The 24,490-nt window shown below is 46.3% G+C and overlaps 1 protein-coding gene across 4 annotated transcripts in view; it reads right to left on the reverse strand.

The window, feature by feature from the left end:
- Positions 1 to 2,156: 2,156 nt before the first annotated feature.
- The window catches only part of ZNF470 (zinc finger protein 470), a 76,147-nt gene continuing 53,813 nt past the window's right edge, over positions 2,157 to 24,490 (reverse strand). For all 4 annotated transcript variants that reach the window (XR_013825164.1, XR_013825165.1, XR_013825166.1 and 1 more), the window contains 2 exons: positions 13,591 to 13,673; positions 2,157 to 2,258 (listed from right to left, as the gene is read on the reverse strand). The gene's annotated coding sequence lies outside the window, so the exon portion shown is untranslated. The remainder of the gene's footprint in view (positions 2,259 to 13,590; positions 13,674 to 24,490) is intronic.

Here is a 24,490-nt window from a genome sequence, read left to right on the forward strand (position 1 = left end):
AACATCCTTCTCACTCCTCAACTCGATAGAACTGGGGGTTGGACCAGAGATGGCCATTTTCCACTCTTTCTGCACCCAGGTCCTGCCGGGAGCCCCAAACCTCCTCCTCACTGCCAGAACTGACATTCCTATTTCCTACAACTTCTGTCCCAGATCTGCTCATCTCCTGTGGAAGGAAGGAGCCTTTCCTAGTAGAAGGTCCAGCCCCCATTCTCCTGTGGGGGTGCCTTTCAGGTGTCCCCATCTCAGCAAATGGCACCACTCTTCGCCAGATGTTTGGGCCAAAATCCCAGGGGTCACCCTTGATATCTCTTTGTTCCTCCCCTGTCCACTCCTGGACAGTTGCAGGAATCTCCCAACTGGCCTCCCAGCTTCTACTCTTGACCTCCTAATCCTACGGTTCATTCTCACACGCAGCTGGACGCAGTTTCTCAACCTGGGCACTGCTGGCATTTCAGGCTGCGAAATCCCTGTGGCGGGGGGCGGGGGGGGGGCGGGGGGGTGTCTGTTCTGTGCACTGTAGGACACTAAGCAGTGTTGCTGGCCTCCACCCACTAGATGGCAGCAGCATTTCCCCAGTTCTGATAATTCAAGATCTCTTATGTTGCCTGGGGAGGACAGTGGGGTGTAACATTGCCCCCAGTTGAGAACTACTGATTTAGAAGAATCTTCTGAAATACAAATGAGATCCTGTCTTCTCCTCTTCAAAACCTTCCAGTGCTCTCCCAATACTCAAGTAATACGCAAACTACTTGCCAAGGTCAACAAGATACCCCATCACTGGTCCCAGCTGATCTCTATCGTTTTCCCCTCCCATCTCCCTGCTCTGTTCCCCGTGGTCTCCTTGAACACAGCAAACTTGCTGCCAATGTGGGGTCGTGCACGTGCAGCTCTGGCTGCCCTTGAAGCTGTTCCCCCATCCTTGGAACAACTGATCCTTCTTGTGCTTCTCCCACCTTCCCCAATCACATTGTCACACCCCACCAATCATCCTGTTTTACTTGTCATCCTGTTTTACAGGTCTCGTCAGACATGACCTTTCTCTTTATTTTGTAACTTCTTTCTTTAGTGCCTGTTTTCTCCTCTAGAATTGGAGCTTGGGACTTCTCTGGTGGTCCAGTGGTTAAGAATCCACCTCCTAATGCAGAGGACGCAGGTTCGATCTCCGGTCAGGGAACTAAGATCCCACATGCCGCAGGGCAACTTAGCCCGTGTGCCGCAACTACTGAGCCCCTGTGCCACAACTAGAGAGAAGCCCGCATGCCATAGGAGAGCCTGCATACCACAATGAAAGATTGCGCATGATGCAACTAGGACCCAATGCAGCCAGAAATAAATAAATAAATATTAAAAGAAAAAAGTATCAGAGCTCTACAAAGCCATCTTGTTCACGGCAAGACCCTAACGCCTGGCACATAGTAGGTGCTTGTGATAGATTTTTGCCCCCAGTGGCCTCCGGCTTGTTCACAGCTCCCTGTGTCCACACCCTTGGGCTGCCCTCCCCACTCTGCCCCACTGATTCTGAGCTTGACCATACGGCTTATTTCAACCGATGGCCCATAAGCAGCTGGGTTGCCAGTAGAGGGTAAAAAAGTGCTTGTGACCTGGGGTTTTTCCCTTGCTTGCTGGTCCCAAGAACTCTGCAACCACCCCCGTGAGAATAAGCCTGGGCTAGCCTGCTGGAGACACATGGCTTTAAGTCAGCACCATTAAACCAGCTAGACACACCAGTAAAGCCATCTTAGATGAACAAGCTGCCCTTCAGCTCACTGCAGCTGCACTGTGGGAGCCGACACAGGCAAGGGCAACAGAACTGTCCCCTGAGGCCACATACATTGCCAACCCACAGAATTGTTAGCAGCTAAATGACTGCTGCTTTAAGCCACTCAGTTTGGGGCTGACTTGTTACACAGCAAAAGCTGACTGACACAAGGCTCCATAAAACTGTGTTGAAAGGAGCAAAGGAATGAAGTCGTGTCTTTCCCTAGGCTCTGCCATGACCTCCCCCCCTCCACAGGACACCTGCCCCTCACCTTTCTTGTCACTGTCACAGCCAGAGGCCCCAACCTCCACAGCCATGCAGTCCTTGGTGAGGGAAGCACGCTTCTCCCAGGCCCTGCCCTCCTGAGACAGCAGCCCCTGCATCTTCTCAGGCCTGAGACTGCATCTCTCCAGGAGGCTCAACTTTAAAGGCAGGCTTTTTCTCCTCTCTCCAGTCCAGGGTTCTGTTGGGTTTCCCAGGGAACAGGACTCAGAACCTAAGGACAGACAGACATTTAGTCACTCAACAAATACTTACAGAGTGCCAGCCCTGTGTCAGGCATGATTCCTAGGTGCCAGAGATACAGCAGTGAGGGAAGCAAAGCTGCTTTCCCTCTTGGGCCTTACATTCTAGTGGGGGGAGAGAGACAGACAGCATGCCAAATGACAGCATGCACACACATACACACATTCCACAACCCAAAGCATAGAGCTACAAGTTTTTAGGAAAAGAGAGTTACCCCCATAATCCCTGTAGCTACAGAGAGAAGGACCCTACTCTTCCCTCCAGCCCCCTATAGCATGACTTTCTCCTCTGTTGTCATTAAGAAGAAGAAGGAGGAGGAGAAGGATTTGCCAAATAAGGGTTAAAAAATCCAATTTAAAATTAAATATTCTTTAGGGCTTCCCTGGTGGTGCAGTGGTTAAGAATCTGCCTGTCAATGGAGGGGATACGAGTTCGAGCCCTTGTCCAGGAAAACCCCACATGCCGTAGAGAAACTAAGCCCGTGCACCACAACTACTGAGCCTGTGCTCTAGAGCCTGCGAGCCACAACTACTGAGCCCGCGTGCCACAACTACCAAAGCCAGCGCGCCTAAAGCCCGTGCTCTGCATCGAGAAGCCACTGCAATGAGAAGCCCGTGCACCGCAACGAAGAGTAGCCCCCGCTAGCTGCAACCAGAGAAAGCCTGCGTGCAGTAAGGAAGACCCAACGCAGCCAAAAATAAATAAATAGATAAATTTAGTTTTTAAAAGTTAAATATTCTTTAATATTCTCATTCTATATCTTGTCAACTTAAAATTCAGGAGGCTGTTTGCAGGAAGCTATCTGAACTAAAATAACTTGACGTATAACCATTTACCTTGAGACTCTAAAGCTGGTTTCATGTTCTTGTTCTAGGACACTGTATGTATTACCCATGTTGCATGATATAACCCACTGACCGTCCTCGTGAATAGTATTTTTTTTTAAGGAGTACGTTCTCCTGGTGTGAATGAAAAAGCTTTTGTAAGTGTGGTCTTCCCTGCTTAGGTTTATGCAAACAGAAACTTTTATCGGATTTTAAAACCACAGAGCACATACTCTAGATTTAAAGGGAAGTTAGAGACTCAACAATCAAATGTATGTGGGGACCATGTTTGGAGTCAGACTCAAGGAAACCTGCTGTGAAGAAAAAAATTATTTTTTAGACACTCAAGGAAATTTGATTATGGACTGGGTGTTTGATAATATCAAGGATTTCTCAATGGTTTTGTTGCGTGTGGAAGTGGCCTTATGAATAGGTAAGAAAATGTCCGTCTTATTATTTTTTAGAGATGTTTTTGTAGTATGCAGGGGTGTATTGATGGGATGGCTGAGATTTACTTTAAAATTCTTCTGTAAAGAGGTAAAGAGACAAAAGGGGATCAGAGCAAACATGCAAATGATGATTGCTGAGCCCAAGAATGGAGAGACAGTGGCAGGCAGTGCTGTCCTTGTACCCATGAGTAGATATAAAGCTTTTTCATAGTAGAACTTAACATATAAATTACAAATATGCAGAATATCTTCTTTTCTTCTGCCTCACCAATCATCATGTAGGTCTTCCTTACAGAGAGGGCTGGCTCACAGGCCCCTGAAACCCAAATTCAAACACATTCCCCAGACACCTCTGTCCGCTTCCCCCAGCACGCCCTGTCCCCTGGGACTCCCGCTCCACCATCTTCCTCATCAGTCTCTGCAGGCTTCATTGGCAACTTGACCCCTTCCTCACCCTTACATCCAATTGATCAATCCCTGAGCCCACCTGTTCTGTCCCTTCTCTGCTTCTGCCCCCTGTGGTCCACTCCACACCTGAACCCCTACCCCGATCCTGTCCCCTAACCCCAATCTCCAGTCTATTCCCCCAGCTTCATCCTCCACAAGACTTTCACTGGTCAAGACGCTTTCAAGGCATCCCATGCGGGGCAGAGGCCAGCTTCCTTTCTTGGTCTCTAACCCTCCACCACCACAGTCCCTGCACTCGCCCATTATCAGGTCAGCCCAGGAGGCAGGTTTAACACACCCAGGACTACAGAACACTGAATCCCAGGGAGAGAATTCCCCCTCTTCAGCACCCTTTAAATTTCTGTTTTAAAAAGTTGAGGGAGTAGGGACTTCCCTGGTGGTCCAGTGGTTAAGACTTTGCCTTCCAATGCAGGGGTTGTGGGTTTGATCCCTGGTCAGGGAGCTAAGATCCCACATGCCTTGTGGCCAAAAAATCAAAACATAAAACAGAAGCAATATTGTAATAACTTCAATAAAGACTTTAAAACTGGGCCACATCAAAAAATCTTAAAAAAAAAAATAAGTAGGGAATTCCCTGGCGGCCCAGTGGTTAAGACGCTGCACTTCCACTTCAGGGGGCACGGGTTCAATCCTTGGTCAGTGAACTAACATCCCACATGCCGCACGACCAAAAAAAAAGAAAAGTAAAATACACATAACAAGAAATTTTACCATCTTAACCATTTTAAAGTGTACATTCACATTGTTGTGCACTCATCACCACCATCCATCTCTAGAACTCTGTATCACACTCTGTCCCCATTAAATGCAGGATCCCCCCCTCCCCCTCCTCCGCCCCCAACCCCTGGCCACCACCACATTTATGGGATCTTAGTTCCCCGATCAGCGATTGTACCCAGGCCCTCGGCAGGGAGAGCACAGAGCTCTAACCCCCGGACTACCAGGGAACTCCCCAGACTACTTTCTGACTCTCTGAATTTGCCTACTGTAGGCACCTTGTATAACTAGAATCACACAGTATTTTTGTGACCGATTTATTTCACTTAGCAGAGGGTCCTCAAGGACATTATTGCTAGAAGAGAAGGGAGGTAATTTAAAGGAAAAAGAGGGGTAAGTCCTAGTTGGGGTGCTAGAATGAGAGAGTAATCTCGAAGGTGGAGAAAGAAGGGCTGGTGTTAATAAGATGCTAATTGCAGCCATCGCAGCAGAGTGGTTAAGAGCAAGGTGTGGGTGCGAGTGCATGGCGTGAATTTCCGCTCTGCCATGCATTAGCTGTGTGACTTTGACAGGTCATTTTAACCTTTCTGAGCTTCAGTGTGCTCAGCTGTAAAATGAGGGTGCTGGGAATTCCCTGGCGGTCCAGTGGTTAGGACTCTGTGCTTTCACTGAAGGGGGCACAGGTTCGATCCCTGGTTGGGGAACTGAGATTCGACAAGCTCAGCGGTGTGGCCAAAATAAATAAATTAATAAATTAATAAATTAATTAAAAACATAAAATAAAATGAGGGTGGGACTTCCCTGGTGGCGCAGTGGTTAAGAATCCGCCTGCCAAATGCAGCGGACACGGGTTCGAGCCCTGGCCGGGAAGATCCCACATGCCGCGGAGCAACTAAGCCCGTGCACCACAACTACTGAGCCCGTGTGCCACAACTACTGAAGCCCGCGCACTCACAGCCCGTGCTCTGCAACAAGAGAAGCCACCGCAATGAGAAGCCCGCGCATGGCAACAAAGACCCAACGCAGACAAAATTAAATAAATAGATAAATTTATTAAAAAATAAAATAAAATAAAACGAGGGTGTGGATGATAACAGCAACTTCCTCCCAGAGTCGTTGTGAGCTTTCATACACAGTGAGTACCTAATGAATGAAGGAAAGAAAAGGTTTTTTCCTCTTCCTGGCTCGTCCTTGCCCTTCTGTCTGGGCTTCTAGACATCCTGCCCGTACTTCAAAGCTGAGCTGACACATCACCACCCCGGGAGACCCCGTGAATATTTGCCACCCATAAAGTGCTCGAATGGAAATGACTTTTTTCAAACCATTTCTCAGCCGGAACTTTGTGCCAGGCCTGTGCTGAGCATGGAGAATCTGAGGATCAGTTGAGCAAGGTCACAATCTCCTGGAGGAGAAAGACAACTGAGCAGAGAGGATTAAACAGAGCAGCCAGTATTGCTTTGACGGTAAAAAGTAAGTAACGCATATACACTGCTTAATAGCTATTACCTGCTATTATTATTGTTTATTCATCTTTATAATGCAATGACCACCGCCTCTCCTGGAGGCTACATCAAAATTTTAAACTTTTTTTTGGCTGTGTTTGGTCTTCGTTGCTACGCACGGGCTTTCTCTAGTTGTGGCAAGCGGGGGCTTCATTGTGGTGTGTGGGCTTCTCATTGTCGTGGCTTCTCTTGTTGCGGAGCACGGGCTCTAGGCATATGGGCTCAGTAGTTGTGGCTTGCGGGCTCTGGAGCGCAGGCTCAGTGGTTGTGGCGCACGGGCTTAGCTGCTCCACGGCATGTAGGATCTTCCCGGACCAAGGCTCAAACCCGTGTCCTGTGCATTAGCAGGCATCCGCTTAACCACTGTGCCACCAAGGAAGCCCCCAAATTTTAAACTTTTGACAAAGCCATAGATGGGGGGAAAATAGTCTCCCTTTAGAGTCTTATTTCATTTCCTAGCGAGACGGAGGAAATGTACATGTTTGTTGGACAGATTTATCTTCCCTTCTGTGAATTGCCCATTTGTACCCTCCCTGCATTATTCTATTTGTTTCTTTTTTTAGCTTTTCCTTATTGATTTACAGGAATTCTTTATTCTGGATATTGACCCTTTGCCTGTGGCAGATATTTTCTCCTGGCCCGTCCCTTTTCTCTTCACTTTGCTTACACAGTGCCTGAAGTCTTGGATTTTGATAAAGTCCAAGAAATCAATTTTTAAATGGTTTTCCTCACCTTACTCTCATAAACACACTTTCCTGTAAGATCTCATACTTTACAGTATTGTTTTAGATGTTTAGTTGCTTGAACCTTCTGAAATTTTTTTGAATGACGTGAGGTAAGGATTTAACTTTCTTTTCCCAATGGAGAGACAACTGAATAATCATGGTTACTCAGAAAAACAGCCCAAATAACTAACTTATCCAACAGATACGATGAGCAAATGCATCGTATGTAAATTATCTTATTAATCCCAGCAGCCCCAAGTGGTAGGTGTTATTAGCCTCGGTTTTTTTGTTTTGTTTTGTTTTGTTTTTTTCCAGAGAAGGGAACTAGGCATAAAGGAATTAAATGATTTGTCCAGAGGATACAGGACAAGACTGAAAGAATTGAGATTAGTTTTCTTACGAGTATCCATCTATGTCACATAATTGGGAGGGGAAATTTCCTTTGTTTAGCTGTTTAGGAGGTGGGTTTCCAGGCATTCCAAAGATAGGTCAGTATGAAGAGGGGAGAGATAGATTTTAGAGTAAGACTCCTAATTCACCCCTCACTATTTCCTTGTTGTTTGTTTGTTTGCCACACCGAGTGGCTTACAGGATTTTAGTTCCCAGACCAGGGGTCAAACACGTGGCAGTGAGAGAGCCAAGTCCTAACCACTGGACCATCATGGAATTCCCGACCCCTCACTACTTCCTATAATAACCAGTCATTTAGTGCAGGAGACCAGGTCGGGGAGCCTTCAGGGGGTTGAGAGCTCGGCCTCCTGACCCAGATCTACCACAAACCAGCTGTGCAACTTTGGGAAGTGAATTAACTCGGTCTCAGTTTCCTTATCTGTAAAATGGGGACAATGAAGTTCCTACCTCACAGGCTATGGTGAACATCAAGTGAATAAAACACATGCTTCACATATATTGACTGCTCAAGAAATGTCATCATGTTATCATTATTACTAAGCACCAGGTTCTCAACACGGGGAAAATTCCACAAGTGGGCCTGACAGTTCAGATAATTAAAGGTTGTTCTTAAAAGAGACTCAAGTTTGAGGAGCTCCCTCAAGGCCCCGGGGAGCTGGGGAAGGCTGCTGAATGACTTCTTGGGTGAAGATTTCTTCCCAAAAGAGAAGAAGGCAGTGAGGAGACAGTGTCTAGAATCTCATTCTATGTCTTACTCTCATTTTTCTCAAACTTCCGTCATTCATATATCTCTTTATCAACGTTTGCCATGTCTCTGCATTAATGGATACCACCTTAGGACTGTTTCCATTGCCACATAACATCTGAATATAAGTAAATAGTCATTTATCTAATATCTTTATTGTAAATGATCTCGTTTTGTAAAACCCTTTCAAAAGGACCTTTACAAAGGAAACTTTAGAGCAGCCTTATAAACCGAAAGCCAGTTTCATGTGCCATTACAAAAAAAAAAAAGGAAATAAAATCAGGATTAATAAATCATAGCTAGAAGCTGCTGCTTGGTGTGGTAAATTGAATTACTGGCCCACGTTTTTCATCTTCCTGCTGTAGCATAACACATTTTCCTCTTGCTGTAGCCTCATGGCAAGCCAGGGCGTGGAGAAGTAAACTCTGATTACCGTGAGGCTGTGGTAAAGGGTAAAGATGTATTATTTCCATGAGCCTTGTCCCTTTGCTGATTGTGCTTTGTATCCTTTCACTGGAATAAGCCACAGCCGTGATGAGTTCAGTGAGTTCTCCTAGCGAATCACCAAACTTGGGGGTCATCTTGGGGATTGGCAACACAGCTCTCAAACCTTGGGCCAGTACAGATGACCACCATTCTACCAGAAGTTTAGTGCTGTTGACATCTCTTTGGGGCTCCATGAGTAGCTGACAATTTATTCATTCAACAAAGACTTATGAAACAGCTGTTACGTGGCAGATGCTGTCTTGGGTGACTAGGACAATCAAGATATATGACTTGATGACGTTTACCTGCTAGTGATGAAAACAGACAATGGACAAATAAACCCAAAAATATAAAATAAAATATAGTTTGTGCTAGTTCTATGAGGTACATGACGTATGGTGAGGCCACTTTCGATGAGAGGTGGTCTTTTTGAAGAGGTGGCATTTTGAGCTAAATCCTGAAAGGTGGAAAGGAGCCAGTTATGCAAGAATCTGTGGCAGGGAGAACAGCATGTGCAAAGGTCCAGAGGGAAAACAAGGAGGCCAGTGTGGCCAGAGCAGTTAGGCAAAGGAGGCAGTGATGGGGGATAGGGTCAGAGAGGCATCCAGGGTCTTGAAAGCCACAGTAAAATCTTTTTTTTTTTTTTTTGGCCGTGCCGTATGGCATGTGGGATCTTAGTTCCCCAGCCAGGGACTGAACCCATTGCCCCTGCAGTGGAAGTGTGGAGTCTTAACCACTGGACCACAAGGGAAGTCCCCCACAGTAATATCTTTTTTTTTTTTTTTTTTGCGGTACGCGGGCCTCTCACTGTTGTGGCCTCTCCCGTTGTGGAGCACAGGCTCCAGACGCGCAGGCTCAGCGGCCATGGCTCACGGGCCCAGCCACTCCGCAGCATGTGGGATCTTCCCGGACCGGGGCACGAACCTGTGTCCCCTGCATCAGCAGGCGGACTCTCAACCACTGCACCACCAGGGAAGCCCCACAGTAACATCTTTGAATGTTACTGTAGGTGTGTTGGGAAGCGATGGAAGGGTAGAGGAAAGGTGTGATATAATCTGATTTAGATGTTCAAGGCATCACTGAAACTATTATGTAAGGAATGATACAGAAGGGGCTATAGGTACAGAGGATCAGTTAGGAGGTTGTTGTACACCAGGTGAGAAACAATTGCATTTGGTGGTGGCAGTGTGTGTGGAAAGCAGTGGACAGATTCAGGGAATACTTTGGAGGTGGAGCTGAGAGCCCTCACAGATGGTCGGAATGGGAAGAGTGAAAGGGAGGAATCAAGGACGACTCTGGGGCTATGAACCTGACCAGCTGAGTGTCCTGCAGTGCATTAAGTAGGGTCACGTTTGTGTGTGGAGAAAATCCAAAATTCCCTTTGGGGCATGTTAAGTGTTCGATACCCGAGTTTCTGAGGTCAGCACCAGGAGAGCCTGGATTACTCAGATATCAGGATTCGAAGACTCTGGGGGTGAGGGTTAGGAGTGGGCTCAGAAATCTGCTCAAAGAGCACAGGCATCTAGCAGGGGCAGTGACAAAAGTAGGCTCCCGGTACTGTCCGCGGTTCTGAAACCCTTCAGGTGGATCTGTCCGTGGTGCTGAACCGGCCGCTCCTGAGCTGTCCGTGGTACTAAACCTCTAGGAACAAGAGCTGGAGACTCTCTCTCCCTCTCTCTTCCTCCTTCCCTCCTTCCCTCCATCTCTCTCTGTCACTTTTTCAAAGTACCCACCCTCCTGGGAAAGACCCCGCTGTTGCCTGGAAACAAAGCGCTCTAGAATGAAAGCAAATGAGGGGAAAAAAATCTGCAGTCATTTTTAAGAGGCAGTTTTGGCTCTTAGGACTGCAGGACCTGGCTACATCTTACTGGAATTAACAACACGAAGTTTCCAAAACATCTCTGAATATAGGAAAACAAGCGAAAGATGTGCCAGAACTCAGGCTGTTGGTTACGTTGGATTGGGGGAGGCAGGGAAATGAGATGGGGAGTGACGAGCCCTTTGTTTCTATGTTGTGACGTGGGGGCTACAAGAGGGATATTATTGTAGATTTATATAAATACATCACGGCTATATTTCATGCCAACATGAATTTCAAACATTTGAAATCATGAGCTTTGGGTGGCACTTTTTGAAATGACAAGAAGCCTTGTGATTTAAAAATGCCTCGGGACTTCCCTGATGGTGCAGTGGTTAAGACTCCATACCCCCAATGCAGGGGGCCCCGGGTTCGATCCCTGGGGAAACTAGATCCCACATGCATGCCGCAACTAAGAGTTCGCATGCTGCAACTAAGGAGCCTGCCTGCTGCAACTACGATCCAGCGCAACCAAATTTTATATATATATATATATATATATATATATATATATAAATTTAGAAAAAAACTAAAAAAACATTCCTCAAGAATCCACACTTGCGAATATGATCAATTGTGTAAACTGTGTTTGTTATTTTCGTATCATCTTAGCTGGTGAATAAACATGCCGGCCATCTTTTGTTAGGATTAGTCTTGAATTATGTAGGTTTTGAATTGTGTAAGATCTTAAAAAATGAGTCCCTGGGGTAAAATCCAACCATTCTTGGATTGATGAATGAATGAATGAATGAATGAATGAACACGTTTGTCATTCCCAAAGATCTGGTCACCAGGGAAGCCACAGCTTTTCCCACCACTATGAAGAGACAGACATTCACAAAGCATCCACTATGTGATGGATTTTGCAGGGGACACCCAGGAGGCCTGAGGCATTTCCCCTTTTCCTAAATGGATGATTTCCACACCTCTTCAAGGGGGAGGAAGGTTTGCGGCTTTGATTTGAGCTCGTTGATCAGGTAGAGACACTGAAATCTGGCTCTTACATACTTTTCTGTCCTCTCATGGCATTGTCAGCCCAGTGGGTTTTGATATTCCAAATTCTCTAAAGAAGCTGTAGCTCATTACATTATATATTTTTCTTGCCTACTGTCTGTCTCAACTTCTAGAATTTAGGCTCCATGATGGTAGGGACTATCTGTTTCTATTTCATCCCCAAGCCTCCAGCATCTAGGACACTTCTTCTAGATGGTCTATGACTTTTTCGAAGGGTTAAATGAATGAAAGGTGATGTTTGTAAACACAAGATATCCCAATATTTTAAGTTGGTAACTCACTAAATTAAAAAGAAAATGAGTGAACTGAACTAAGCACATCAGTTGGCTGGATGCAGCCCAAGATTTGCCCGGTTGAGTCCTCCAAGGTCATGGAATCCCTACTGAGAAAGACTCTGCCATGGGACCACGTCATGGCCAGGAGAAGTGATGTTCCCTCCTCCAGTCCGTCAGTGGTGGCCCAGAAGGCAGGGTTGTGTGCCACCAAGCGTGGAATCTGGTCAGTAAGGATCACCCCACAAGGATAAGAACTCACTTTATCCCTTTTAACAATTTCAGGGAAAATTAATCACATTGTGTGGTTGCATCTATTTACCATGGCCCTTCCCCCAACTAGCAGACAATTAGGCTATTTCCAAACAGTAATCATTTGGAAGCCTCAGACCCCTTGAGAGAGACCCAAATTCAACTGTAAACCACACAGCCATGATTTAACCCAGGGCAATCTGTTGCCAAAGACCTTCTTGTTTCACGACTACTGAAGATTCTTCAGTTTACTCTGCAAAAAGTAAAATGACTGATGTGAGAAAAACTCACTTAGTTGCCAAAAACCTTAAAGCATCCAGTCACTTGGGGTGTCTAGGGTGAAATATAAAATGACAGAGAGTTCCCACATCTGCTTAGAGAAATACGTGCCCACAGAGCTTTTCTGTGGTCTGACTGATGGGGTTCACATTCTAAAGACAGAATCTTTATAAGTCAAGTAACATTTATTGATAGCTTATCGTGTCCTCAACAAGATGCTATCCATAGGGTGATGTTATTTTCCTCATTTTACAGAACAAAATAGATCTTTGTGGACTGATATGGAAAGGTCTCAAAGACACATCATTGTATGGGGAAAAAGCATGCTGCAAAGCCACAGATGGAGTGTGACATCCCTTATATGAAAAAACCAACAACACGTAAAACAATGTCAGATATTTTCTATGGATGCATAGATGTGTATGTAAAACCTTGCCAAATTTAAAACACAAAACGTATTTAAAAGAAAAAGCTCACAAGACATTACTGAGTTTATCAAGGTTACATTTGTTTGTTCATGATGAAAACCCACTAATTTTTTTTTTTTTTTTGCCACACTGCACATCTTGCGGAATCTTAGTTTCCCAACCAGGAATTGGGTCCGGGCCCCCGGGAGTGAAAGCACTGAGTCCTTTCACTGAAGGACTCGAGTCGCTGAACTTCCAGTGAATTTCCCCCCCAAAACCACTAATTTTGTTAAACGATTATCACAGTCAGAAAGTTCATGACAGACCCTCAAATTTCAGCATGGCAAAACTCACAGATAAAGTTGATTTTGCTTAAATTCCAGGTTTACAGGAAGTTTTTTGTTTTGGGGGGATCAGGACTAAATAGGATGACCCTGTTATATTTGGTTAATCTCAGGGTGTAAATTAATTATTCTTCCTGGACTATGGCACGCCGTGAATGTGACAGTTTTGCTTCCACGTGTACTGCTTACCAAATAAGAAGTTACAAATCCTAAAATCCAAACATTGACCATTGTATTTCAATGTCACAGATGTTAGCAATAAAAAAAGTAAAAGTGCACCTTAACATCAATGAAATATGACATATAAATTTAATTATGACAACTTAGTCAATAACAACAGTGCGTATATCATAGTAAGAGGCTGATATGCATTTGACATTGTTATTATGGGATGGGTAATATTAGCCAAGATAAGGAAAGTCAGGCCAGTATCAATGCATTTGCAGATATGCACACACAAATTCCATTTCCTTCTGTAGGCACAGAGATGTATGTAATGAAAAGTAGAAGCACACTCCCAGTGCACCCCAAATCCACAGCAGTCACTCACCTCTAGAGCAGAGACTGGGGTTGCTGAAGTGAGATCAGCAGGAAATCTTGATCTTTGACAGAGAAAATGTTTGTACTTGTTGACTGTCAAGAAAGAAAAATAAAATAATAAGTTTAAAAGAGAGATTTGGAGAAGGTAAGTCCCTCTCTGAGAGGTGAACTATGAATGGTCTTGCCCACCCCTAATTCCCACTGTCTAGCACACAGCAGTCACCCTTCTGATCCCTATTAAACCAGATCACCTGGCTTATACAGCCAGTAAGTAGCAGAGTTGTGATTCAGACCTGAAACTCACAGGCTCTAAAACCTACTCCACCCCACAGACAGCCTACTTCAGAAGGCTTTTCAACACCGCAAGAGACAGCCCTCCCCTTCCCAGCCTCACCCCAAAATAGGGTTTGTAAATTCCCCAGGGAGGGGGCTGGGGGATGGCAGTCAGTTCTCCACAAGAGTCCTCTCCTCCCAGAGAGGATCCTGGATCCATCCTTGGGCAGCCAACCTGTTTTTCTTTCCATCCCTGGGAGACAGTTGATTGCCATGGAAACCCACATCATCCTCCCAAAGATCCAGACCACCAGCGATGGGAAAGACAGTCCTACCTTTTGATTCCCTGGTTTGTTGGGCCTGATAGGATGAGGGCTGTGTGTGTGCATGTGTGTGTACAGTATCTCTCGAAGGTTTACAAAGAAACTGATAATTGTGGTTACCAAAAGAGAATCCAGTGTTGGAAGATGAGGAGAACGTTGTTTTTTGTCTTATATTCTCTGTCCCTTTTGAGTGTTGTACCAAATAAGCTCTTAAATAAATAATAAAGGCATAAGGTGGAAAAATATGTATGTTTTTAAAACATTAGGATAAAATGAATAAAGAATTGGGATACAATTTTGACATGAGGTGTACAGTGATTTAAAACTTCTTTATGGGACTTCCCTGGTGGTACAGTTGTTAAGAATCCGCCTGCCAATGCAGGGGACACGGGTTCGAGCCCTGGTCCGGGAAGATCCCACTTTTCGCAGAGCAACTAAGCCCGTGCACCACAACTACCGAGCCTGCACTCTAGAGCCCATGAACCACAACTACTGAGCCCGCGAGCCAAAACTACTGAGCCCACGTGCCACAACTACTGAAGCCCGTGCGTCTAGAGCCCATGCTCCACAAGAGAAGCCAATGCAATGAGAAGCCCGCGCACCACAACGAAGAGTAGCCCCTGCTCGCTGCAGCTAGAGAAAAGCCGACACACAGCAACGAAGACCCAATACAGCCAAAAATAAATGAATAAATAAAATATTAAATTACATAAAAAAACTTCTTTCTGAAATCAAAGTCATGTACGCACATACTTAAAAAAAAATCAAATAGTTCTGAGTGGCAGATGCATGGGAGGTAATGGGGGAGGGATGGAGTGGGGGTTTGGGATCTGCAGATGCAAAATATTATACAGAGAATGGATAGACAACAAGGTCCTCCTGTAGAGCACAGGGAACTATATTCAATATCCTGGGATACACCATAATGAAAAAGAACATAAAAAGAATGCATACATATGTATATCTGAATCACTTTGCCGTACAGCAGAAGCTAACAAAACACTGTAAATCAACTATATGTCAATAAAAAAAATACATGGGAGGTAAGTTGTCTTATTCTCTACACTGTCCCATAGGCTTGTAGTATTTCATCATTACTTTTTGAAGGGCAACAGGAGGGTCCCAGTTTCAGGTGAGGTACAGTAAGTACACTCTGCCCTGTCTCTCTCACTGAGGTGTTTCAATAAATTAGCAGCCTGTAAAGAAGTAGGAGTCAGTCTGAGAATTTTAATCACCAACACCTGGCACCCTTTGGGTGATACGTAGGACAGGACAAGGCAGCAGGGCCAGAGGCCTTCAGTCAGCAGCTATTTACCAACTTTCAGAGAAGCATCTCAATAGATTAACAAGCTGTACAGAAGTAGTAGCGTTTCTTCTATCGATACTTCTCTGTCTCTGTCTCTCTCTCTATATAAGGCCGTATAGTTAATTATATAGTTATATAGACATAAGTATATATACTTTATATATAGTTACAGTTATATATGTACAGTATATACATGCACTATGTATATAATGTATATATATACTTTTTAAAAACATAAATGAGAATACACAAGATACACTGTGGTCAATTGTTCATTTGTTTTCTCATTTAATACTGTAACCAGAGCTCCTTCCATATCAGTATATTCAAGCCTTCCTCACCATTTCTTACCCAGACGAATCCTAAGCTACTTAGCCAAGTTTCTAAGGACAGATTCTTGGGTGCTGCCTATTTTTTCCGTCTTCTGAGCAAGGTTCCAGTGAACCTTGGGTGAGAGGAGGCTACCCTTCCTCCAGATATGCATACAGCGGTCTTTGCTAACTGCGGCTCTGCTCAGATATCCCCTCCTTAGAGAGAGGCCTCCCCGACTGCCCAAGCTGAAGTAGGCTTCCCCTTCACCCTCCACCTAATTACCTCTGATCACGCTCAGAATTTAGTGCTCGTGGCTCCATATGACAAAGGGCTTTGGTTTACTCACTGCTGGATTCCCAGCCCCTAGAACAGTGCCTGGCACAGAGGAGCTGCTCAGATATTCGCTGAATGAATGACTCTCCACTCACCCTGAAGCCTCTTGTCTCTTGAGATGCCTGATTATCAGAAGATGCAGAGATTCTACATATTCACATACTTAAAACCGCCTCTCCTCCACCACTAAGGATGAAAGAAAGGAAAAAACCTCAGGCTCTTTGACCTAATTCTCTCCTCCCCCTTTCCACACACTTCTGCTCACACCAACCTCCCTGTGATACATTGAATTCAGCAGTGAAAAACGGCAACTTCACACCTGCCTCTCTCTGTAAAGCAGGTGGTCACATAAATAAACACCCACATTCCTTGTAGGCAGCTCTTTAAAGAAACTTCGGCAAAAGGAAAATTCCCTCTATGAATTTTCATGCATTGGAGAATATTGGTTGGGTAAATGAGTATCTATGATGAAGGAAATGGAAAATCTATGGAGCCTCCTAGGGTGATGATGTCGGTGGAGGTGAGTGGGTGGGGAGATGGATGGATTTAATTCCCTCCTAATATTTCTCCCTGGTCGTGGGAGACCAATAAACCCCAGGGAAATTTGTTCTGATAATAGGCATGGAGCATGGTTGCACTTGAACCTCACATCAACCTTAGGAAGTGATAATAAGATTATTATAATGATAATTGTGACACATAATAGAACACTTTTGTGCCAAGAACTGTTCTAATTGCTTCACTGTATTACTTCATTTGCTCTTCATTACAACACTATAAGGTAGATACTATCCTTATCCCCATTGTACAGATGAGGCAACTGAGGTGCAGAGAAATTAAGTCACTTTCCCAACATTCCTTAACAGGGGAACAACAAAGCCAGAATCTGAATGCAGCAGTCCACCCCGGAAGCTATAACCTGATGCTGTCATTTGCACCTTGCTGGTCACAACCTAGTTACCTGGCCACATCCAGCTACAAGCGAGACTGGGAAATGCAGCTAAAACTTAGGGGTTCTGGCACAATAGAAGTAGAGACACGTTTTGCGGGACAGTGAGCAGTCGCTACCAGCTCACCCCCAACCTTGGCTTTCTTTCATGTAGTTAAGATCCAAAAACTAGGGAACGCACAGCCCAGCCACCCCACATAATGGGCCAGGCAGTAATTAAGACAGACATTCTTATACGTTGGCAGGGGGAGTGCCAGTAGGGAAATCATTCTGGGAAGGTGTATTGGTATCGCTAACTGATGCTATCTCCAGGTAGATAAGGTCTCCAACTCCCAGCTGGTGTCAGAGAACTGCTTGGTGGTTTTGGGAAAAACACACACACATTGGAACTGGTGTCAGAATCAGAAGGGCTAACCTCCAAAATCCTACAGCATCACTTCTGCCATATCGTATTGGTCAAAGCAACCTGTAAGGCCAACTGGCCCGAGGCAGGGGAACACAATCAGATTCACAGGTTGCATCAGACCGAAACTTTCCGGACCACCCAGTTCCAGAAACTGCCCTGGAGACATTCCGGACCACCCAGTTCCAGCAACTGACCTGGGGACTTTGAACCCAGCCCAGCCTTCCCGCCTTTCGAGGGGCGGGACTAACGGTCCCCCAGGATACCCGAAAAGACCACCAAATAAGGAATACCCTGCGCCCTCCCAGATTCACCACACCCCTTTCCCTTCTTCCCCTATAAAATCTTGCCCAACCCTCGCCCCAGGTGCGACTTCTCTGGCCCCCTTTCTCTCGGACCAGTGAACCTTGCCCGGGAGCGCTCCCTAATAAAGCTCACTTGAAGCTTTCCTCTGTTTCGCGGTGCCGTTTGTTAAGATCCGACCTTACACAACCCACAAAAACAGCACATGTTCAGCGAATGGGAAAACAGAGTCCAGCTCCTGAGAGCAGAAGCTGCAAAAAATCATGGCCATTTTTAATATCGAAAATGAGAATATATTTATTTATATATTTGTATGTTTGTTTTTTGGCTGCACCACCTGGCTTGTGGGATCTTAGCTCCTGGTCTTAGTTCCCTGACCAGGAATCGAACCCAGGACCCTGGCAGTGGAAGCGCAGAATCCTAACCACTGGACCGCCAGGGGGTTCCCAGAGAAAATTTTTAATGGAAAAAGGAGATGGGGGGAAAAGAGGAGCAATAAAAAAAATTTTTTTTAAAGCTTATGGGAAGAGGTAGCGTGAGGGCCCCAGTCCTAGGACCATACACATGCCCTGGGACGGTGGTTGCAGCTTCAGGGCAAGCAGATTCTGCTCTGCCTCCTCCATCTCTGCAAGCTTCAGGACCTTCTAGCGCAGATCCAAATAAAGACAAAACGCAACCACGTTCTACTCCCATCTTGCTGACCCCGTCCTGTGGCCTTTCCCAAATATATTATACCTAAGCCTCTCCTCCTGCAGTTAAATGACATGATATGTGTGTCAAGAGTTTCGGGGAGGGCAGAGTACACACTCAAATGATAATAGTAGTAAGACTTGTTATACGTCTCATGACTATGAGAAGATTCAAATAGTTAATCCACGTCAAGTCCTTAGGACAATCCCTGGCACTTAAAAAAGACCCCCAAAGTGCTGTTGCTATTGTGGTTGCTGTGGGTATTTTAAGAGGCCCCATCAAACTGTTATAAAACACGAGAAACTTAGTATATGTCACGAGAACAGCTAAGGCTTTAGAACTACAACGTCCAACGCAGTAGCCGTAGCAACTATGAAAACTTTAATTTATCAAATTATGTACAACTAAGAATTCAGTTCCATGGCCACATGCCAAGTGCTCAAGAGCCACACGTGGTCAGTGGCCACCATACTGAACATCGCGGACACAGAACTTCCGCATCTGTGCATAAAGTTGGGTAGGACAGAGCTGTTTTGCGGGCCCCAGTTCCTTTTGAAGGGACTTTATGCTAATTAACTCACGTCATCCACACAACAACCCCATCTATAGTGCAGGTTTCGTGACTGCAACCTCTTTACAGACGAGGAAACCGAGGCTCAGAACATTAGGACACGGGTCCAAAGACACAGAGCTGGGATTTGAACCGGGCAGACCTGTCTCCCAACCAGTCCTAATCAATTCTTGTTGTTTTTTTCAGTATTGTTGAAGCAATTCCTTTCTTCCCTTCTTCATTCCTGCATCTTCCTCCCCTCCCCGCTCTCCTTCCCAACCCCCTCCCTTCCTTCTTCTCTTCCCTCTCCTTCCTTTCCCCCCTCCCCTCCCTCTCCTCTCAAGCCCCTCCCCTCCTGCCCCTCTTTTGGTCTTCCCTCCTCCCCATTTCTCCCTCCTGATCCTCCTCCCCTTCTCCCAGTAGGAGTACCACTCTCCTCCCCGCCCCTCTCCATCTCCCCCGCCACCCTCCACCCCTCCCCTAACTCCTCCTCCCTCTTTCCTTTTTCCCCTCCCCTCCCACTCTCTCCAAGCCCCTCTCCATCTCCCCCCTCCCCACTAATCCCTCTTCTTCTCCCACCTCTCAGTCCCCGCCCACCCCGGTCGGCGCGCGGAGGAGTCTGGGAACGCGGGGTGGGTGTGGCCTCACGCGGCGCGGGGGCGGGGCGGGAGCAGCCGAGCCGCGCAGGTGCAGACCGCGGTCTTGCTGGCCATATTGCGGTCAGAACCCCACAGCGGCCCCGCCGGGTTTTCGTCGACGGGGAGGACCATGCACCCTGGATCGCGGGAGGGACCCCGGAGGGGGCTCTGAATCCCTGCCCCATCCCTGCGTGCCTCAGTTTCCCCGCCTGGACAGTGGGTGCGAGGACCCCACCTGTAGCCGAGGTGCTCCGCGGGGCTCCATCCGCCGGATCTGCTCCGTTCTCGCTACTGTTTAGGTAATAGTAACGGCCCCGCCGCCACTGGCAGTCACGGAACGTTGATTTCCTTAGTGCCGGGCGTTGAGCTGAGTGCTCAGTGCTTAGTCAGCTAAGCTGAGTGCTTAGCTGAATACTCACTCCGCGCCCCGCAGAGGGTGTCCCGCTCCAGCAGTGCCAGCGTCGCCCGCCCGGAGGTCGTCAGAGATGCAGATTCTCGGGCCCCCTCTCCCGGGAAGACCGACCCAGATTCCCTGGGTGTGTCCCCCGGGGCCGTGGCCTCCTAAGCTTTCCCGGTGATGCTGATGCTGATGAAGTGAGAGAGACGCCCTTTCAGCTCGTTAAACCCTTGCAGTAGCCTGATCCGGGTACGCACTGTGACTTCCCCATAACTGAGGCACCGAAAAGACTCCCCACCCCACCCCCTCGCACCATCACCACCAGGGGGTTATTAAGTGCGACTTAATAACCACACTTAGGAAGCTCCGTGTCCGGCACCATTCTAGGGGTCTTTATCTGTATTGACTCACTTAATTCTCAGAACCCTATAAAGTAGGGGTATTATGTCCCTCACCTTACACAGGAGGAAACAGAGGTTAAGTGACCTGCCCAGGAACACACAACTAGGATGTGGCAGAGCCGAGACTGGAAGCCAGGCAGTCTGGATCCAGAGTCTGGTCTCTGTCAGAACAGTGCTCTCCAGGGTGGGGCATCTGCCAGGCCATGCAGTGGGGTGCAGCCAGAGAATGTTAGAGCTTGTGTTCCTGGGTCGTTTCAGTCTGAACATATAGTGATTCAACTTTACTCCTTAATTCAAAGATCCGTTTCTTTTTCATAGTTTAATATCTCCAAAATTAGGATGTGTCTTACCACTGACGGTATATTGTGGTTTATTTGGCAGATTCTTTTTTTTCCTTAGTGAGATAAAATCATGTTTTCTTTCAACCTATGGTCTCTTGGAGTAAATGAAATACAGTTTTTACTAGAGTACATGTATATACATATATACGGTATTTGGTGTAGTTACGTGTATTAATGTAATTATGGTATTTCATGTGAGCATGTACTAATAGACCTTATTATATACATGTATGTACAGCATTTAGTATATGTTTATATATACACCTTATTTACAGGGAATATGGTATTTAGAGTTTATTTACCTTATATATATGTATATATGGTATTTGTTCTGTGTAAATAGTTTATATGCCAATGTATATGGTATTCAGAACTGTAGTATATATATAATCAGTTTACATATATCTTACACACGTGCCTATGTAGTATTTAGTGTGCATGATTACACATTACACATTTATACAGGTATAAATGGTATTTAGTACCATAGCACACAGATAAAAGATCACATATATTTTATATACATATATATGTGGCATTTAGTGTGTGGTTGAACCACATATACATGTATATGTGATATTTTGTGCATATATCTTATACACATGTCATGTATATCAGTTTCTATATATCTTATATGCATGTACCTATGGTATTTAGTGTATGGTTACATCTCATATGCACATAGATACGGTATTTAGAATGTGTGTGCACCTTATGTACTCAAATATAGATATATCATTTTACTGTGTTTCGCAGATACTGCGTTTTTTTACAAATTGAAGGCTTGTGGCAACCCTGCATTGATCAAGTCTATTGGTGCCATTTTTCCAACAGCATTTGCTCACTTCTTGTCTCTGTGTCACATTTTGGCAATTCTGGAAATACTTCAAACTTTTAAAAATTATTTGTTACAGTGATCTGTGATCAGTGATCTTTGGTGTTACTATTGCAAAAAAACTACCACTCACTGAGGCTCAGATGATGGTCAGCATTATTTAGCAATAAAGGATTTTTAAAGTAAGATACGTACATTTTTTTTAGACATCATGCTACTGCACATTTAACAGATTACAGTATAATATAGACATAACTTTATATGCCCTGGGAAACCAAAAAATTTGTGTGACTCTCCTTATTGCGATATTTGCCTTATTGTGGTGGTTGGGAACCTAACCCACAATATCTGCAAGGTATATTTGCACCTGACCATGCATACTCATGGCAGCATTACAACAGGCAAAATGTGGAAACAACCCTAATGTCCATTAGCAGAGAATGGATAACAAAACGTGGTATGTTCACACAATGGAACATTTTTCAGCCATGAAAAGGAATGAGGCCCTGATACATGCTGCCACATGGGTGAACCTCAAATACACCCAGCTCAGTGAAACAAGCCAGACACAAAGGGCCACATAGTGTAGGATTCCTTGTGTATGAAATGTCCAGAACAGGCAAATCCATGGAAACAGAAAGCAGATTGGTGGTTGCCAGGGCCTGCGGTGAGGAGGGAATGGGGAGGGACTGCTTCATGGATGCAAGGTTTCCCTTTGGAGGTGATGAAAATGTTTTGGAACTAGATAGCGGTAATGGTTACACAACATTATGAATGTGCTAAATGCCACTGAATTGTACACTTTAAAATGGGTAAAATGTTAAATTTTATGTGTATTTGAGCATAATAAAAAAGGAGGGGGTGGGGGGTGGCTAGTTGTGAGCCAAATCCTTTGTAGGGTACTGGAATAAAACATAATAAACGGAAGCCCAGTTTAGTAGGAAGAATGTTGAATATATAGATGGCGATAATAAAATAACAACAACAATAAAACATATATCCCTTACCACATGGCAAGCACTGTTCATAACGAGTTACTTACACTAACTTGTTGAAATGTCATAATGACCCCATGAGATGGGGACCTTATGCCCATTTTCTAGATGAGGAAACTGAGGCACAGAGAGGTTGAGTAACCTGCCCAAAGCTACACAGCAGGTAAGTGGCAGAGCCAGAATTGAAACCCAGGTATCTGGCTCCTGCAGTCTCACAGTTCACCAGCCCAGGAAACAGGTGTCAAAGGAGAGTGGCAGTCAAGGCCTTGGTCAGCGCCTAGGTGAGAGACCCTGGTTCTCTCCAGAGCCCCACGAGCTGGGTCAGGGATGGTGGCCAGAGGAAACTGATGCAGTACGGAGCAGTCAAGGGCATGATGAACACTCTGCAGCTGGGGACTGATTTCTCTGTCCCTGGGCCTTTGTTCCTGGGGGCTTTTTCATCTGGTAGCAGAGCCGGACCCCAAGTGTAAGCTGGGGCCTGGGGCAGTGGTGGGGGCTCAGCCGCTTGGCCCTAAGGGTGGATCTCAGGTCCAGGTCCTGATGGGGGTGTCTAGGCAGAGTGGTCCTGGGTCTGAACCCACTTGGGAGAGACATCCCCACTCCCTACTTCCCCAGCCACCACACTGTGGCAGTGTCTGGGTAGCATGAGCCCATGGGGTGTGTGTGTGCTGTGTCCCTGTGTTTCTCTGGATGAGAAGAGCTGTGTGTGTGTGTGTGTGTGTGTGTGTGTGTGTGTGTGTGTGAATCCAGGGGGCAGGGCTAGGCCTGGTCTCTCACTGTCCCCCTTCTCTCTCCCTCCACCACAGTTCCATCAGCCCCCAGACCCCACCACCCATCCCCTGGTCACTGTGGGCAGTGGAGGGATGGCTGCCCAGCTGCCGGCTGACAAGGCCCTGGTGAGTAGTGTCAGCTCCTTGCCCTCCTCCTCGTGGGTGGCTCAGGTTGGGCCTCGAGTCAAATGAGGCCCTGCTGGAGCCCCCCTCCGGGGCCTGTGCCCTGTCACCTGGGGCAGGGTGGCCACGAATACAACTTTATGCCGAGTCCCACAAGTCCTCATAGAGAATCATCAAACTTTGGGATGGCCTTGGGGACCGCCACACAGCCCTGAAGCCCCAAACCAAATCCAGTCCCAGCCCTGTAATAATGATGTCATCCTAATGACAGCTGGCGTTTCTTGAGCACCTACTGTGTGCCACTGCCATTCTGTGCTGGGGGAGGGGGATATTCCCTGGGAGGACCCACTGAGGCCAGGGCCTTGCCCCACCTCCCTGGCTCCTCCAGCCCTGCCGGCCTGGTTGAACCAGACATCTTTGCTGTCACAGGAGTTGGTGACATTCAAAGATGTGGCCGTGAACTTCACACAGGAGTGGCAGCAGCTGGAGCCGGCTCAGAGGGGCCTGTACAAGGATGTGATGCTTGAGAACTTCCAGAACTTGAGCTCCCTGGGTAAAACGGGGGGTTCTGGGGAGGGCCCTTTTCCTAGTTCATAGGTGGCCCCTTCTCGCTGTGTCCTCACAAGGAGGAAGGGGTGAGAGAGATCTCATTAATCCCATTTGTGAGTACTCTGCCTTTATGACCTAATCACCTCCCAACCACCTAATGCCATCACCTGGGGATTAGGATTTCCACATATGAATTTGCGGGGGGGGCACATATATTCTGTCCACTGCACACACACACTAGACCTCATTCTAGAGCCCTTGGCAAGTACCTGAGGAGGCTTCTCTTTGCTTTCCCAGCCCCCAGCCCTCACCCCTTCCAGCTCTGGGAGTAGGTGACATGGGTGACATTCGTGTTTTCCGTCTCTTTCAGAAATGGAGACGAGAGGAATGGCCCAGTGGAAGCTGTCCCTGCAGGAGTA

Source organism: Stenella coeruleoalba (assembly GCF_951394435.1).
Source record: "Stenella coeruleoalba genome assembly, chromosome: 20".
In the NCBI taxonomy this organism is placed as follows: Eukaryota; Metazoa; Chordata; class Mammalia; order Artiodactyla; family Delphinidae; genus Stenella; species Stenella coeruleoalba.